Source organism: Saccopteryx bilineata, chromosome 1, assembly GCF_036850765.1.
Source record: "Saccopteryx bilineata isolate mSacBil1 chromosome 1, mSacBil1_pri_phased_curated, whole genome shotgun sequence".
NCBI lineage: Eukaryota > Metazoa > Chordata > Mammalia > Chiroptera > Emballonuridae > Saccopteryx > Saccopteryx bilineata.
The window spans coordinates 139660320-139677754 of record NC_089490.1 but is presented as its reverse complement, the minus strand read 5'-3'; the positions used below and the strand labels follow the sequence as shown (position 1 = coordinate 139677754).

Below are 17435 nucleotides of genomic sequence, written 5' to 3'. Positions count from 1 at the left end.
TGGTTAGAACTTGGATGGGAGAAAACATGGTTCATTTAGTAACTTTTCAAAGACTTAGGTAGACAGCTCTAGTTGGTCAGAGCATCATCCCAATTCGCAAAGGTTGCAGGTTTGATCACCGTGAGGGCACATGCAGGAACAGGTTGGTATTTCTGTCTCTCTCTCTCCCTTCCTCTCTCTAAAACCAAAAAAAAAAAAAGACTTAGGTAGGCATTTTTTGTAAGCCGTGTATAGACACAAAAGTGATATTCCCTGCCCTGCATACTGTGATACATGTAGATGAAGACAGAGTGGGAGATACACTTCTGGTTCATGGTGATACTTCTGAGCTATTTGTATTTAACCCTGTAGGGAAGCATTTGTGCTCAGAATCCTATAATAGTGGTTCAGAGGCTAACTGCAGATGGAGCCTAAACCTCACATTGTACAGATAGATACCAAGTGGTTCAGAATAGTGGATAGAAATGACACTCAGAACAAAGCACACATATGCTGACAAAGTGGCCCATCTCTAGAAAGCTGATACAGAGAAGTTTTCAACATACACGACAGAGATGAGGTAAATGGGTGCTTATCTGTCTCGCATAAACTTCTAATCTAGTGTAAGAATTTTGTGATTTGGCCTGGCTGGTTTACTCAATGGATAGAGCATTGGCCCAGCATATGGACGTCTCAGGTTCAATTCCCTGTCAGGGCATACAGAAGAAGCAACTATCTGCTTCTGTCCCCGCCCTTCCTCCCTTTTCTCTCTTTTCCCCTGGGGCAGCCAGTGAGTTGATTGGTTCGAGCCCAAATTGGCCTCCCCAGGCACTGAGGATAGCTTGTTGGTCTGTGTATCATCAGGCTCAGGTGCTAAAAATAGTTTAGTTGAGTCAAACATTGGCCCCAGACAGGGGTTGCTGGGTGGACCTGATCTGTCTCACTATCTTCATCCTCTCACTTAGAAAAAAAACGAAAAAAAAAAACAATGTGATTTTAAAAATAACATTTGTTGTAGGGTCGTAATGCATGAGTACAGTCATCCCTCACTATTTCATGGTTCACTTTTTGTGGTCTCACTATATTGCGGATTTTAAAATTGTATATATCTAATTTTGTATCTCGGATTTTTCACTATATCGCGGGATTTGCGGTATATAGGTATTTTTGTATATTTATTATTTTAATTTTGCGGTAAAATAAGCATTTTCTAGCCAAAAAATTGAAAACAATATAAAAATATAAAGAATATTAATTAAAACATAGTAAAAGAATATTAAATCAAAACAAAGCCTTAAATATATATAAATAATAAAGTAAATATAAGGTTGCTACTTCATGAATTTTCACCTATTACAGGGGTTCTGGAACCTAGCCCCCCATGATAGATGAGAGACCATTGTATATTTTTCATAGAGTATCACTGTAAGGACTAAAAATATCAAAGAACTGAGAAAATCAAATTCACATAAAATGAATCTTTTCCTAGCCAATTGCTTTGTAATCTTACCATGTGAGCATGAATTTGGGATGAAATAAGAAACTTAAGAACAATCCTCTCATGGTTATTTTATCCCTAAACTCAAAGAAAACAGTTTCAGCGTTTAGAGTACTAAAAATGCAAAGTATGGAAAGTGGTTAGTGCTCTTTTCATAAGAATACTTAAAAAAATAAAAACTTCATATATCTTTGAATATATACACTGTTTATTCTTTTTTTTTTTTTTTTTTTTTTACAGAGGCAGAGATAGACAGGGACAGACAGACAGGAATGGAGAGAGATGAGAAGCATCAATCATCAGTTTCTCTTTGCGCGTTGCGACTTCTTAGTTGTTCATTGATTGCTTTCTCACATGTGCCTTGACCGTGGGCCTTCAGCAGACCAAGTAACCCCCTGCTGGAGCCAGCGACCTTGGGTCCAAGCTGGTGAGCTCTTTGCTCATGCCAGATGAGCCCGCACTCAAGCTGGCGACCTCGGGGTCTCGAACCTGGGTCCTTCCGCATCCCAGTCCGATGCTCTATCCACTGCGCCACCACCTGGTCAGGCTATACTGTTTATTCTTTAGAGAGCTTCTCAGAAAACAGGTTTGCTTAGATTGTGAATGTAACTGGTAGACAGTTCATTCTGTGTTTTGAGAGAAAATGGCATCTAGAAAGTTGTTTTGTGTTTTTTTCTTTTTTTTAGAGAGAGAGAGGATAATCAATTATTTAGTTCTACTTACTCATGCTGTTATTGCTTGATTCTTGTATGTACCCTGACTGGGGATTGAACCTGCAGCCTCAGCATGTTGGGATGACACTAACCAACAGGGCTACATCTAGAAAGTTTAAAGTATAAAGAATCTATCTCTTTTCAGCCCTTTTTGCCCCAAAGCCCCCACAGTCTAGGCGTAGCCAGCTCTGGCTTTTGCCTCTGCTGTTCTGAATGTCTCAGATGCTCATCTTTAAAGCTGGCTCAAATGTCATATCTGCAAAGATGTCCTGGGCCCTTCCCCAGGCAGGGGAGCAACCCCTTCCTCAATCTTTTCTATGAGTGCCTTTTCTGCATTGAAATCAATCTGTATCTTTCTCTGCCACCTCCTTGTGAAGTTTTGCAGCTGGTGCCTGCAGGCTCCTTATCCTTGCTCAACCCTTGGGATGAGTGGTTTCTTAGATAGTTCTTGTCAATGTTTATCACAGAAGATACCTTAAATTTTGTCCACCAGAAACTTTAAACTTCCTGATTAAAAAAAGTTTAATAGGCCCTGGCCAGTTGGCTCAGTGGTAGAGTGTCGGCCTGGCGTGCAGGAGTCCCGGGTTCGATTCCTGGCCAGGGTGCACAGGAGAAGTGCCCATCTGCTTCTCCACCCCTCCCCCTCTCCTTCCTCTCTGTCTCTCTCTTCCCCTCCCGCAGCCAAGGCTCCATTGGAGCAAAGATGGTCTGGGCGCTGGGGATTGCTCTGTGGCCTCTGCCTCAGGCGCTGGAATGGCTCTGGTTGCAATAGAGCAACGCCCCAGATGGGCAGAGCATCGCCCTCTGGTGGGCATGCTGGGTGGATCCCGGTCGGGCGCATGCGGGAGTCTGTCTGCCTCCTTGTTTCCAGCTTTGGAAAAAAGAAAAAAAAAAAAAAGAAAAAAGTTTAATGAATGTTTAAGGTGATGCTACTCCTTTCATTAAGTGATGCTACTCTTTTTTAGTCAGTTTCACACTATTGTGAAGATTTTGGCTATGTGAACGTATAAAAGAGGACAGGAGGTCCTGGTGGGTGGCCCAGTAGCTAGAGCATCAGTTCAGCATATGGACTTCCTGGGTTTGATTCCTACTTAGGGCACACAAGAGAAGTGACCATCTGCCTGACCTGTGGCGCAGTGGATAAAGCGTCGACCTAGAAATGCTGAGGTCGCCGGTTCGAAACCCTGGGCTTACCTGGTCAAGGCACATATGGGAGTTGATGCTTCCAGCTCCTTCCCCCTGTCTCTCTTTCCTCTCTCTCTCTCTGACTCTCTCTCTCTCCTCTCTAAAATGAATAAATAATAAAAAAAAAAAAAAAGAGAAGTGACCATCTGTTTCTCTCCCCCTCTTTCTTTCCCTTCTCTTTCTTCCTCTCCTGCAGTCAGTGGCTTGATTGGCTCGAGCATCGGTCCTAGGTGCTGAGCTCAGGTGCTAACTTGGTTGATTCTAGCATTGTCCTAGACTGGGGTTGCTGGGTGGATTCTGGTCAGGGTGCATGCTGGAGTCTGTCTTAGTAATTTCCCCTCCTCTCACTTAAAAAAAAAAAAAAAAAAAAGGACATGAACTTGGATTTTGGCCCAAATTTTTCTTCAGCTCTTTTTTGTGCAGGAACAGGCTCAGATGGTATTTAGAAGTGTATCAAATAGTATATTAGAAAGATATTTAGAATAGTTTAGTAGTGGTTAGGATGAAAGGTGGCTTAGCTATTATTAGCAAAGATCTATCTGGTCTATGAAGAATATGAAATTTAAAGTGATTTTGGAAGGAAATTTTAACTAAATAACAAGTGTTTTTAAAGTATTATATTAACTGGGATCTGTAAGTATTAATTGACTTCCTTGTTCTTAGGACAGAGGGAAAACTTCGAGAAAGATATGGTTCTAGCCATAGTTAGTTGTCTCAGAGTTTCTTCAGCCTTAGAATGGCATCTGAGGGTGATTGCATCATATTTCATAATTACCCAGCTGAACTATTTGCTGTTTAGTCCAGTAGCAGACACTGAGGCAGCCTTGAGTCCAAGCAGTCTGAGCATTCACCGGCTTGAACATTAGAGAAGCCAAACAGGTTTGGATTCACTGTTGCTTTTTCCATTTACACACTTGGTTTTCTCTTCCTATTACAAAAATAAACCTTGTAACCATTTAACCCCAACCCCACTCCTGCTTTCCTAGCTGGAGATGTTGGTGCTGCCCTCTGGAGCAGCCCACCTGTCACCAGTACACACCTCAGTCCACAGGGGTGTGTCATTAATATGTTACAGCTGATGCCTCCCTTTTTAAAACAGGGTGGTTGTCACCTTGGTGACTCACACAGAGATTGCCAGTTCAGACTCTGGAATCCCTCCGTCTGTCTCAAGTCTTGGGTCTTCCACCTGACCACAATTTGCTCTGTTTGTAGTTAATTGGCATTAATCAAGACCCAGGTGAGAAGCAGTGCAGTAATATTTTGCTTGTATTGCTTTAATATACATCATCTGATTAATTTGTTGTAGAGTCAAGCAGTTCTCAATATATACAGCTGCTGAATTAAGAGTGAAAATTCTGGGTATTTGGTTTAACCAATCCTTGTATATGGGGTCCAGGGAGCTTCTTGCATTCCTATACCAAGTCACCTGTTTGAGAATAAGGCTGTTTTTGTTTAGTTTTTAAATGTGAACATTTGAATCGCTTTGTAACAAAGCAAATTGTTGACAAAACTGGGTCAGGGAATGCGTTTGGGGTTTTGTATCATTTTTTAGTTTGAGAAATGCTTGTCTTTTGACCGGGGGAGGTTGTGTCAGATGTCGCATTAAGTATTTGGAAGATTTGGGGGATGGGGGGGTGGAATCAATGACAAAATGTTGCCATTTATGTGTGGAACTTGACCCAGAATTAAGATAGACCCTTTTGAACTTGCTGGGGGGTGGGGCACCTAGCAGAAAAACAATTTTATTTGTAAAACGTTCTACATTGTGTTTTTCAAGTTTGGGGACAAGAGCAATCATGGTTTGGAATTATATTAATTTCCTTTTTATTTTTTTAAAATTGATGTTAGAGATACAGAGGGGAAGGAGTGGGGGGAGAGAAGCATCAACTTAGCTGTGCATTCATCGATGGCTTCACGGATGTGTAAGTCCTGACCAGGGAGGGATTGAACCGACTGAGCTAACTGGCCAGGGCCTGATTCTGTGTTAAAAAATGAAATAGAGCTTGACCTGTGGTGGCACAGTGGATAAAGCATCCACCTGGAAATGCTGAGGTTGCCGGTTCAAAACCCTGGGCTTGCCTGGTCAAGGCACATATGGGAGTTGATGCTTCCAGCTCCTCCCCCCCTTCTCTCTCTCTGTCTCTCCCCCCCCTCTCTCCCCCCCCTCTCTTAAAATGAATAAAAAAAAGCCCTGGCCGGTTTGCTCAGTGGTAGAGCGTCAGCCTGGCGTGCAAGGGGTCCCGGGTTCGATTCCCGGCCAGGGCACACAGGAGAAGCACCCATCTGCTTCTCCACCCCTCCCCCTCTCCTTCCTCTCTGTCTCTCTCTTCCCCTCCCGCAGCCGAGGCTCCATTGGAGCAAAGATGGCCCGGGCGCTGGGGATGGCTTCTTGGCCTCTGCCCCAGGCGCTAGAGTGGCTCTGGTCGCAACAGAGCGACACCCTGGAGGGGCAGAGCATCGCCCCCTGGTGGGCAGAGCGTGGCCCCCGGTGGGCGTGCCGGGTGGATCCCGGTGGGGCGCATGCGGGAGTCTGTCTGTCTCTCCCCGTTTCTAGCTTCAGAAAAATACACACACACAAAAAAAAAGACTTAAAAAAAAAATGAAATAGAATAGAAAATATCAGAGTACATTGGAAGTGCAGTTTGGTGCAACTTTTGTTTAAATTGTGTCAATATGTATTAGGATGTATTACAAACAACTGGATGTCTTATAAATTGTTTTAAGGTGGAAAAAGAACATGAAAAAGGACTTTTTTTGAGAGAAAGAGAGAGAGAGAGAGAGAGAGAGAGACAGACAGACAGGGACAGCCAGGGAGGAAGGGAGAGAGATGAGAAGCATCAACTCATAGTTGCAGCACCTTAGTTGTTCATTGATCCCCCCTCCCCCCCATTCTTCCTCCCCCAGGGGGGCCAGCCGCTGGAGTGGAGCCATTGACTCCTTTCGCAAGCCAGCAACTCTGGCCTCAAGCTGGTGAGCCTGCACTCAAGCTGCGACCAGGGTTTCGAACCTAGCCGACGGATGCTCTATCCCACTGCGCTGCGCCCGCCTGCCTGGTCAGTCCGCCTCCCCCCCAAAAAGGAAAAAAGACGACTTTTCTTGGTGATTCTGCAGAACTGATTTTGATATTGAGAGACCTGTAATATTTTTTTTTCCTTCTTGAAATTGTTCTGCTCTATGTAGTTTAACATCTCCAAAGGTCATACTCTCTCATGTTAGACTGTTTTGCGTGTTTCCTTCATGTCATTGGAGAGGAAAGGATGCCTATTTGTTTTCTTGGCAGAGGGGAGGTTCCTTTCTTGGGAGGTTCCTTTCTTCCAGAGGCACTGAAGCACATTTGGAGGTAACTGGAGAGGAATCGCAAGTCATCCCCAAGTGTCTAGAAGTGGGTAGGTCTGGAGCTTACTTCGTAGAACTCTTAACTGAGCTGGAAAAGTGATGGTTTACTCAGTCCCGGGGAGGTGAGCTTCTGTGTGACGACTCCGCATTCTGACTTCGGTTTTCAGAAGCAGCTGAGTTGTTCCAGGTCGCGCAGCTCAGCTGAACTGAGGTCAGCTGTGAGCGCGTCGCGAGCGCGACGTGAGTCTGACCTGGTCGCGGCCAGTTCTGCCCGGCGCTGGGATCCTGCCGGGGCCCACGTGGGAAACCGAAGGATCTGGGCACCGCCTGGAGCGCGGTCCAGAGGTCGGTGCTTCCGGGGTGGGGCCGGCATTGCCGGCAAATCAGGTCCCCGCCCCGGTTTGCATAGCCCCGCCCCTCCGGGCGCGGGCGGTCGGCGTCGCCTTTAAGAGCTCCCCGGTGTTTTGGGGGCCGCAGGCCGGGCGCGCTGACCTGGTGCGCATGTCCCGGGCGGTGACGCCGGCGCCGGGCTCCATGTGTGCTGCCGAGGGGCGCATTATCTGGCCGGCGGCGCGGGCGGGCGGGCGGACCAGCGAAGCGAGCGCCGCGGGCCTGGGCGGCCCCAGAGACGGAACGAGAGCGCGTGGCCCAGCGACCCCGGTCCTTCGGCCGCCCGGACCCGCGAGCAACCCCGGCCCCAAGGCCCCACGAACTCACGCGCTGCCCTAGGGCCCGGCCGGCCCGCGGCCCCGTAAGTTCCGGACTAAACTTAGCGGGGCCGGGGGGGCCGGTGAAGACTGGAGCGGTGGGGGCGGCGCGGACCTGACAGGTCTGGGGGTCGTGAGACACCCCTCGTGAGCGTGAAAAAGTGAGGGCAAGCGAGTGCTAGTCCTTGTATTTCGGGAGAGTCAGTCTCGCGCTGCCCTGGAAAGTTCTGCGCTATGTCGCCACCCGGGCACGTGGGGGCCGGGCGGGGGTCCAGGCAAGTCGCGGTGTCGCCCCTGTACCTTCTGCACTTTCTCCGGGGCCGAGGAGAGGCCGGTTATTGAGGCGCCGCTTCGGAGCGGCCAGGACTGGCGGGGTTGGTGGGGACGGCAGGCGGGAGTCACGTGGGCGCGAGGGGCGGGGGTCCGGGCAGGCCGCGGGGATCCCAGGCAGACCCGTCCCGGCCGCGGCGCTGGACCCCGTGGCGGCGGCGGCGGCGGCGGCAGAGGCAGGTCCCGTGTCAGAATAAGAGTCCCCGCGCGCCCACGTCTGCAGGGTCGTCGTCCCTTCCTCGCTTGCGCTCTTCCTGCCTGATCCCCGGGAGCTGCAGGATCCTTTTCCTTCACTTTGCTCCAGCCCCTCACAGGGCCGTGCTCTTTAAATTTGTCTCCCTGTTTAGACGGTGGCAATATTGAGTTTTTTCCCCCCACCTGGAGTGGGTAGGCATCAGTGACTTAGACAGCAGCAGCTGGCCTTTTAAGGGGATTATTGCCAAGAGTCGGAATTGATCACTTCAACAAGGAAGGGCGTATGGGCTGGGCCTCAGCTAGGTCGTGACTGTGACTGACACTTGATGTGTGCGCACACAGGGACCCAGAAATGAACGGGGACTTCTCCCTAGGTAACTAAATGACAGTGGTTTGGTGCACATTTCTGCTGTGCCCTGGGAATTTTGCAGGAACTGCTTGACTTTGTGTATCTGAGACCCAAGGTCTTTAGGGGTGTAGTTCAAGCTTATCTTTTGATTCTTTAGATCAAAGTTCAGGTGAGTCACTTGGCCTTTAATTTTCTCTCTTCCTCACCCTTTTACTTCAAGTTTTCTTGGAGTTCACAGTGCTTGTTAAGTCTGGTTCTGTGTGTCTGTTTCCCACAGTGACACCTTCTGGCTGTAGCAGCACAGAGAACCTGAAGGACAGACGGACTTCTACGCATTTGCTTCAGTCTTGTTGACATTCTTTTTCTTCTGGTAGTGGTTTACAAGTTTTCTTTTAAGTTAGATCATGTAAAGTGATGTTTGCTAGCATCCAGTTGGCATTAGTATGATCCCTACTTGAAGATCAGTAGCTTGTTAGAGCAAGCTATGGAGAGGGGCTAATAGATCATATTAGTCCCCAGATTTGAGTGCCTACTGTATGCTAAGCTCAGTGTGCAGACATTTTCAGTAATGGTAGTAATCTGATGGGGAGGAGGGAAGTAGAGTCCCCACTTTACAGTTGAGGAAATGGAGACTTCCAGGCAGAGATGGGCTTGAACTTTCTGTGTGGGGTACCAGAGCCCAGGAATGTTCTGTTTGCAAACCCAGTGTGGGAGCATTTCCTGGGAGCTCCTTAAAACACAAGGACATTTACTTGTTCAGGCTCCAGTGCCCTTTACTTGTAGGTGTGGGGTGACTTAGTGACACCATTTTAACCATGGTTTGTCTTCAGTTACCAGCTGGCCTTTAAGGAGCCAGACCAGAGTCACAGTCACCTCTTTGCATTTGTTTCCTCAGCTTCCAATACAGGAAAGTTGGCCCTTTTCTAAAGCAAGCAGTTTAGAATGAGAATTGTGAGAGTGATTTGCTAGATTCTCATCTCACTTATTCCCCCACTCTTCATCTCTCATTCCTTTTTCTTAAGATTCTGAAGCTAGTTTTTATAGAGGACTGCCTCTTGTCTTGGTTGTTTTATAGAGGATGGATGGTTTCTCTATTACTGATTTGGATGTGTTGTTTTTTCCACTCAGATGACATCATTTTTTAAAATGTCAAGTCATCTGTTAATGCAGTATCATTTGGCAGATCCTACAATCTTATATTTTGATAATGACGAGAGAAATAATGCTACTCTTGGTAGAAAAAATTCTGAAAGGATTTGTACCAAAATGTCAACAGCAAAATCTCTTGACTAGGGTTAGTAGTTTTTTTTAAAATTGATTATTATTTTTTAATTTATTGATTTTAGAGAGAGAAGAGGGGTGGGGTAGGGAGGGGGAGGAACAGGAAACATCAACTACACTGCTCACAAAAATTAAGGGATATTTCAAAATGAATATGAAGCAATAAAAAAGCATTTGATTTTTTTTATTAAATAGCATCAGAAAAGCAAACGACAAGTCAAAGAAAGTTGTTTGATTATGCAAATGAGATGCACACTAAATTGTGATTGAGTAGCAAGTGATACATATTGGTGGGAGTGAAGCATGTCAAACTGGACAAGAGTGCTACACATTGACTATTCAGTAGGGCGTATGGTCACACAAGACTGCCAAAACACACTAACAGCAATGGGGCTTGGACAGGATCAGATTGTCCAGCTGTTCTTGTGGGATCCTTGCTCCAGGACAGATGTCTTTCAGTGTATCCCAAGCATGTTCAATGGGATTCAGGTCTGGAGAACGTGAAGGCCAGTCCATGTGTTCAATTCCTGCCTCCTGAATCATGTGGGGCCTTGCATTATTGTCCGTGAAAAGAAAGTTGTTTCTAACTGTTCCAACATAGAGTACCACTATAGGGTGCAGGACCTCATCTTAGTATCTGACAGCAGTCAGTAATCCGTTTTCTTTTGATGTGGAGATCAGTATGACCACCAATGCTGATGCCAGCCTACACTATGATTCCACCACCACCGAAAGAGTCCCTTTCTTGCATGAAACATGGATTCTCTCATGTTCCTTGTTCACGCCAGATCAGGACACGATGATTGTCAGGCTGCAGACTGAACCGTGACTCATCAGAGAAGAGGACAGTTGACCACTCATCACGGGTCCATTGATGATACTCATTAGCCCACCTTCTACGGGTTCTGCGGTGTTTCAGCAGATAATGGAATGCATACCATTGGTCACTGGGTATGCAGTTCAACACATTGGAGCCGATTTCGTATGGTCTGGGTGCTATCCGTCGTCTGGTGGCAGCAAGAAACTGTCCCTGCAGTTCTGTTGCATTGCTGCGCCTGTTCCTTCTTGCCAATAAGGTCAAGTAGTGATCATCTCTTGCTGTTGTGGCAGGTGGGTGACCCTGCCCTTGTCTTCTTTGTACTGTGCCAGTCTCTTGAAAGCAATTCCACAGTCTGCTAATCTCACTTTGGGATGTTCCAAGTGCTGTTGCCACTGTCGTCTGTGTTTGACCAGCTTCAAGACATCCTTGTGGCTCTCCAGGCTTTGCATTCGGGCAAATATTGTTACAGGGGCGTTGCAAGGGCTGGGAAATTACAGGATGTGCACATTCAAGATCAGGGAACATGCAGAGATTCTCCAGTACTTTCAGCCTTCTGTATAGTGCATTTTCACCAAGAAAATAAAAGTTGGTTTTGCATCTTATTTTCATAATGGAACAACTTTCTTTGACTTGTTAATTTGCTTTTCTGATGTTCTTATTTAATAAAAAAAAATCAAATGCTTTTTTTATTGCTTCATATTCATTTTGAAATATCCCCTAATTATTGTGAGCAGTGTAGCTTCTCGTATGTGTCTTATATGACTTTTTAAAAAATATTTTATTTATTGATTTTTTAGAGAGAGAGAGGAGTGAGAGAGAGAGAGAGACAGAGAGAGAGAGAAGGGGGAGGAGCAGGAAGCATCAACTCCCATATGTGCCTTGACCAGGCAAGCCCAAGGTTTTTTTGAACCGGCGACCTCAGTGTTCCAGGTCGACGCTTTATCCCACTGCGCCACCACAGGTCAGGCCTCGTATGTGTCTTGATTGGGCAAGCCTGGGGTTTCAAACGGGTGGTATGATGAGTCTCAGCTGCTAGGACCTCATTGGTCCTTAAATAGCAGATACCTGAAGGATGCTCCTAAAGTACATGATTGGGAAGGTAGTGAAGCCATTATAAAATGTTGGCATTTTCTTCGGAGAAAATTAAGAATGACCTGCAGAGGCCTTGACCGGTTGGTTCAGTGGATAGAGCGTTGGCCTGGCACGGTGACATCCTGGGTTCAATCCACGATCAGGGCACACATGAGAAGTGACCATCTACTTCTCTCCCTCTCCCTCTCCCCCTCCTCTATCTTCCCCTCTTGTAGCCAGTGGCTCAGTTGGTTTTAGGCACTGAGGTTAGTTGGGTTGGTCCAAGTGTTGGCCTCAGGCTCTGAGGATAGCTTGGTTGATTTGTACCCACTTTCTCCATCCTCACAAAGGTACCCCTGTTTCACAGGTGAGTTTGTCAGGGACCTTGCTTTCCTGTTTTCCTGATACCCAGAAAGGGGTTGCTGGGTGGATCCCAGTCGGGGTGTATTCAGGAGTCTGTCTCACTATCTCCCCTCCTCTCACTTAAAAAGAATGACCTGCCGAGTCTTGAAAATATAAATTCTCAACAGAGACAGAAACATTATGCCCTTACCACTGAATCCAGTTAAGGACTGGTAGTGTACTAACCTCTAAAAAAAGAATAGGCAATGCAAGTGCTTTTCTGGAGAAATGCTTTCTTGGACTTGGGGTGGTTCTGTGCCATCCATTGAAACAGCCAAGGCTATTTTCCCTAGACAATTTCCCCCTGCTAATTGAGTTAATTTATGCTCATTTTAGAAAACAAGGAAGATTATGAAACAGATGAGGTCTTCATGAGCATCCCTAGAATTTCCTTTTAACAGTTGTCAGGTAGGGAAGTACACCAGAACCAGAAGTAGGTGTTGGCAGTATTACATTTTGAGGCTTACAGAATTGTGTTGCCTGCTAAATATGGTTGATTAACTGTTAAGATGGATGCTCTTGAGTTATCTGAACTGTTTTAGGAGTTAGACCATCTGGCCTTAGATGGCTATTCTTTGAGGTACAATATATGTGCTAACTATAAAGCTACTTCTCTGACTTGAATTAGGAAGGCAGCATGTTAAAAAGTAGAGATTAAAAAAGACAGGAACCTGAAGTGGTAGCAGTGAGTTGAAAGTAGTGAGACTAGTGTTCTTCATTTTTATTTTTATTTTTTTTAAGAGAGAGACAGGAAGGGAGAGAGATGAAAAGCATCAACCCGTAGTTGCATCACTTTAGTTGTTCACTGATAGCTTTTCCTATATGCCTTGATGGGAACTTCGGTGGAGCCAGTGACCTCTTCCTTGCTCAGCCAGCGACCTTTGGGCTTAAACCAGCCACCATTCTCAAGCCGGTAACCCTGTGCTCAAGCTGGATGAGTCTGTTCTCAAGATTGTGACCTTGGGGTTTTGAACTTGGGTCTTCAGCATCCCAAGTTGATGCTCTATCCACTGTGCCACCACTGGTCAGGTCAAACTTTGTTCTTAGAAACAAAAGTACCAGCTGGGGACAAGACTGCATGCATGTGGATTCTGGCAAATGTGATTCAGAACTTTTTAGTCGAGAAGGATGTCAGACCATGGGCTTCTTGCCCCTCCCCTCTTTCTAGACTGCATTTGTGACCTCTTTCTGGCAGATGAAAATGTAGGTTAGTTTTTAAGAAGACAAAGGAATTTAATAGAGTACTTGCAGGTAGCCTTAGGAAGTGACTGGGAAAGGGTCCTTGCATTCTTTCAGTGCTCTGTACCCACTTTCTCCATCCTCACAAAGGTACCCCTGTTTCACAGGGACCTTGCTTTCCGGTTTCCCTGATATCCAGTTCTTGGGCTTGTAGGAAGGTCTAAAAATTTGATACTTATCCAAGAAACAGAAAGGCCAGCATTTGAGATAAGAGTTACTGGCAGTCTGTGGCTGGTAACCCAAAAGGGAGCTTCCTGCAAGTTGAGGCAGGAGTTTGGGGGAAGGTTTGAGACTGTAGGACTTTGAGGCTTCTTGATACAACTGCAGCTGGGGGCCGGGAGAGGGAGACAGCATGGGATTAGAAAGTCTCTCCACTTGTTTGAGGTTAAAGAATCCTTCCTGCAGCTGGTCTTCCTGCAGTTCTGTCTCCAGACCCCATACCACCTGACCTGTCTTTCTGGTCAGATCTTTTGGTTTGAACTATCAAACAATTTAGTTTAAATGAGATGGTGCCTTTGAGCACACTTTAAAAAAATTCTGCTGCAATATAGTGGCCAGCCAGCTCCTGGTGCCAGGGAGGCCGCTTGTGTACAGTGCCGCCTAGTGTTTACCAGGTGAGGCTGTGGACCTGTTCCCAGGCAGCAAATACCTGCAATAGGGTTCTGGGCCAGCCCTGGCTTTGCCACAAAGAGGTTGGATGTGAGCTTTGCACAGCCCCTTCTTAGTGTTGTGACCTTCCTGAACCTTGCCCTCCGTTTCCCATTTCTAAAAAAGGTGGTTATTGTCTACCCTGAACAGCTGAATTGGGAGTAAGTGAGCTAATAAATGCAATGAATTAGCCCAGCACCTAGTGTGTCTACCTGCTCAATAAATTGGAGTTCAATGAGTGTACCATTATGACTACTAGAACAGATGGGGCAGAGAACAAAAGCATTAATGACTGTTCCACTTCCATCTATTATCAGCAGTAGTCAACCTGGTCCCTACCGCCCACTAGTGGGCGTTCCAGCTTTCATGGTGGGTGGTAGTGGAGCAACCAAAGTATAAATAAAAAGATATAAATCTGACATAAAGTACTTGGTAAGTAATTATTATTATATGCTTTAACTTGCTATACAACTCTGCTTTATAAATTTTATAAAGTAAAGTTACTTCCCTACTTTATAAATCACCATTACTGTGGACAGTTAGAAAATTTTACTATTAACAGAGGTACAAAAGTGGTAGGTATAAAAAGGTTGACTACTCCTGATCTATATGGAAGAAGGTGAGGTTCTTCTACAGAGGGTGACATTGCCAGAGTCACCTTGCTTAGTTAGTTATAATTGGGATTTGTCACCAGCATTTCTGATTTCAGACTTTGCATGTTTTTATCCTGTTAGCCTCAGTGCCTGCCTAGAGATGCAGAGTGGCTGGATTTGTGGGGCCGCACCAGGGTAAAGGAGGCAGCCTCTTCTGGCCCTGGGCTTGCTGAAATCCACTTTTGATTTCAGGGACACTCCCTCCATCTGTGAGATGGGAAGATGTTTCACAGGCATATCTGTCATGAGGTCCTGCCTTTGAGAATCAAGAGGTATTCCTACATCTCTGGTTTTATCCTTGAGTGGATTCTGGTCAGAGGTGGTAAATGGATTGCCTGATGGTGCATGTAGTGACAAATGGGAGAGCCTGGTCTGAATTCCATCTTGCTTCTAGACTTCCAGCTCTCTAGCTGGTTGGGAGAATGAACAGATTTATTGCTTACCACTCTTCAGCCTTGGGTGGGTCTCCTGGCCACCTGACTTTAGGTCAGCACTGTATATTTCACTTTATGGGGTGGCTTGAGGATAAGTAGTCAGGGGTATCCCACCCCTTGCTCCTCCATTCACCTCTGAGACTAGATTCTTCTCCTAGGTGATAACTACTGGATGATTCCCCTGGGGTATCACGCTCAGTTATGCACAATGAAACAGATTTGAGGAGCTAGAATTTCTTTATAACAAAATCTTACTAAAACCTAACAATTTGGAGGTGTTGGGAGCTCATTGTAAGGAGATCTCACCTAAAAAGTTCTGTCAGATTATCCAAAAGTAGTGTGAAAAACCCTGTGTAGTAACATTTCCTTCAGTTCCCATTGTCCTGTGCAGTTAGCCCTTGAGTAAATGGGCTAAATGTTTTAAATTGAGTAAATGTTTTAAATTCTAAATTTAAAACATTCTTACCATGGAGGCAGCAGCTCACCATGACCTTGGAGGTGAGCAGATTTCAAGCCAGGTCACTTGAGTTCCAGTAGGTGAATTTTTATGGCACTGAACAGATTGTTTAGTTTTCTTGTGTGTTTTGGGCAGGCTACTCTGCCAGTCAGTTTTGAAAACTTGGCTGTCACAACCTTCATTCACATCCACAGAGGAGGCACATTTTCCCCAATTGCTCAGCAGTCTGAGGAAAGTAGGAGCATGGCAAACTGAGTTCTTGATTTGAAGGCATTGGTTGAGTCACCCCAGACCTGTGATGTTCTCAGGACTTGTGTATCCTGACAGAACACCTGAACTTTATTTTTGTTGCCTCATGTGTTGTTCCTGTGCATTTAAAGGGTTAATGTCCACCCTCTTAATGGCAGTGTTTTTTTTTCAGAGGATTCTCTAGTCAGATCCCTCCCTGGGTGGGATTCTACCTACTAGAACCCTGGGAGATCTTGAGGGTTTGATTAGTGTTTTCCTTAACATTTGTTTGATTAACTGACCTCAGCTGTTTGTGGGTTATCTGTCTCCCCAAACCTTTAGTTTCTATTATTACTGAGATTTTTTTTAAGGGGGGTCTCCTTCTGACTCAAGCCACAGTTCTTGATACTGAAGTCTGGGGAGAAGACAAAGAGTGTTAGGTGTCAGTGGTAGTAATTGCCTGGTCTGCTTTTGAAGTTTTCTTGGATAAAGATATTAACATACTGAGTTTAGGTTGAAATGTAATTAATTGCAGCTTTACTGCCAATTTGTATTTGTCAAGCACATTGTTAGAAATGTAACTACTGTATTTTCCCATGTATAAGACGCTCCCATGTATAAGACACACACCTTAGTTTTGGGGCCTGAAATTTGAAAAGAAATGTCTTAAATATTATTGAACTTAAGTTTATTCATCATGAAATTCATACAGCTCATCACTGTCAAAACTCCCATTAAGCCTGACCAGGTGGTGGCGCAGTGGATAGAGCGTCAAACTGGAGTTCAGAGGACCCAGGTTTGAAACCCTGAGGTCACAGCTTGAGCCCAAGGTCGCTGGCTTGAGCAAGGGTTCACTCGGTCTGCTGTAGCCCCTGGGCAAGGCACATATGAGAAAGCAATCAATGAATAACTAAGGTGCCACAGCAAAGAATTGATGCTTCTCCCTTCCTGTCTGTCTCTGTCACTCTCTCTGTCACACACACACACACACACACACACACACACACACAAAAACCTCCCATCCATTAGCTTGTCCTCATCTGTGTCTGATGATGAATCACTGTCTTCAACAATGAGTGCAAAAACAAGTGCAAAAAAGCAGGAAATGCAAGTAAAAAGACTACAACCACTATATAAGATGCACCCAGTTTTTATTTTTTTAAATTTATTTATTTATTTACTTTTTTAGATTTTATTTATTCATTTTTATTAGAGAGAGAGGAAAGAGATAGAGAGAATGGGGGAGGAGCAGGAAGCATCAACTCCCATATGTGCCTTGACCAGGCAAGCCCAGGGTTTTGAACCGGCGACCTCAGCATTCCAGGTCAATGCTTTATCCACTGCACCACCACAGGTCAGGCCTATTTTTTTTTTTTTTTTCCTGAAGCTAGAAACAGGGAGAGACAGTCAGACAGACTCCCGCATGCGCTCAACCGGGATCCACCCGGCCCCACCATGGGGCAACGCTCTGCCCACCAGGGGGCGATGCTCTGCCCATCCTGGGCGTCGCCATGTTGCGACCAGAGCCACTCTAGCGCCTGAGGCAGAGGCCACAGAGCCATCCCCAGCGCCCGGGCCATCTTTGCTCCAATGGAGCCTTGGCTGCGGGAGGGGAAGAAAGAGACAGAGAGGAAGGCGCGGCGGAGGGGTGGAGAAGCAAATGGGTGCTTCTCCTGTGTGCCCTGGCCCGGAATCGAACCCGGGTCCTCCGCACGCTAGGCTGATGCTCTACCGCTGAGCCAACCGGCCAGGGCTCAGGCCTATTTTTTTTTTTTAATTTTAATTTTAATTTTAATTTTTTTTCAGAGACAGAGAGTCAGAGAGAGGGATAAACAGGGACAGACAGGAACAGAGAGATGAGAACCATCAATCATTAGTTTTTCATTGCATGTTGCAACACCTTAGTTGTT

The 17435-nt window shown here is 45.8% G+C and overlaps 1 protein-coding gene across 6 annotated transcripts in view; it reads left to right on the top strand.

The window, feature by feature from the left end:
• The window catches only part of GATAD2A (GATA zinc finger domain containing 2A), a 133348-nt gene that overhangs the window by 14481 nt on the left and 101432 nt on the right, over positions 1–17435 (top strand). For 3 of the 6 annotated variants that reach the window (XM_066268326.1, XM_066268308.1, XM_066268289.1), the window contains exon 1: positions 7247–7462. The exons of the other annotated variants lie outside the window; for them this stretch is intronic. The gene's annotated coding sequence lies outside the window, so the exon portion shown is untranslated. Of the gene's footprint in view, positions 1–7246; positions 7463–17435 lie in introns of those variants that run through there. 6 annotated transcript variants of the gene reach the window in all.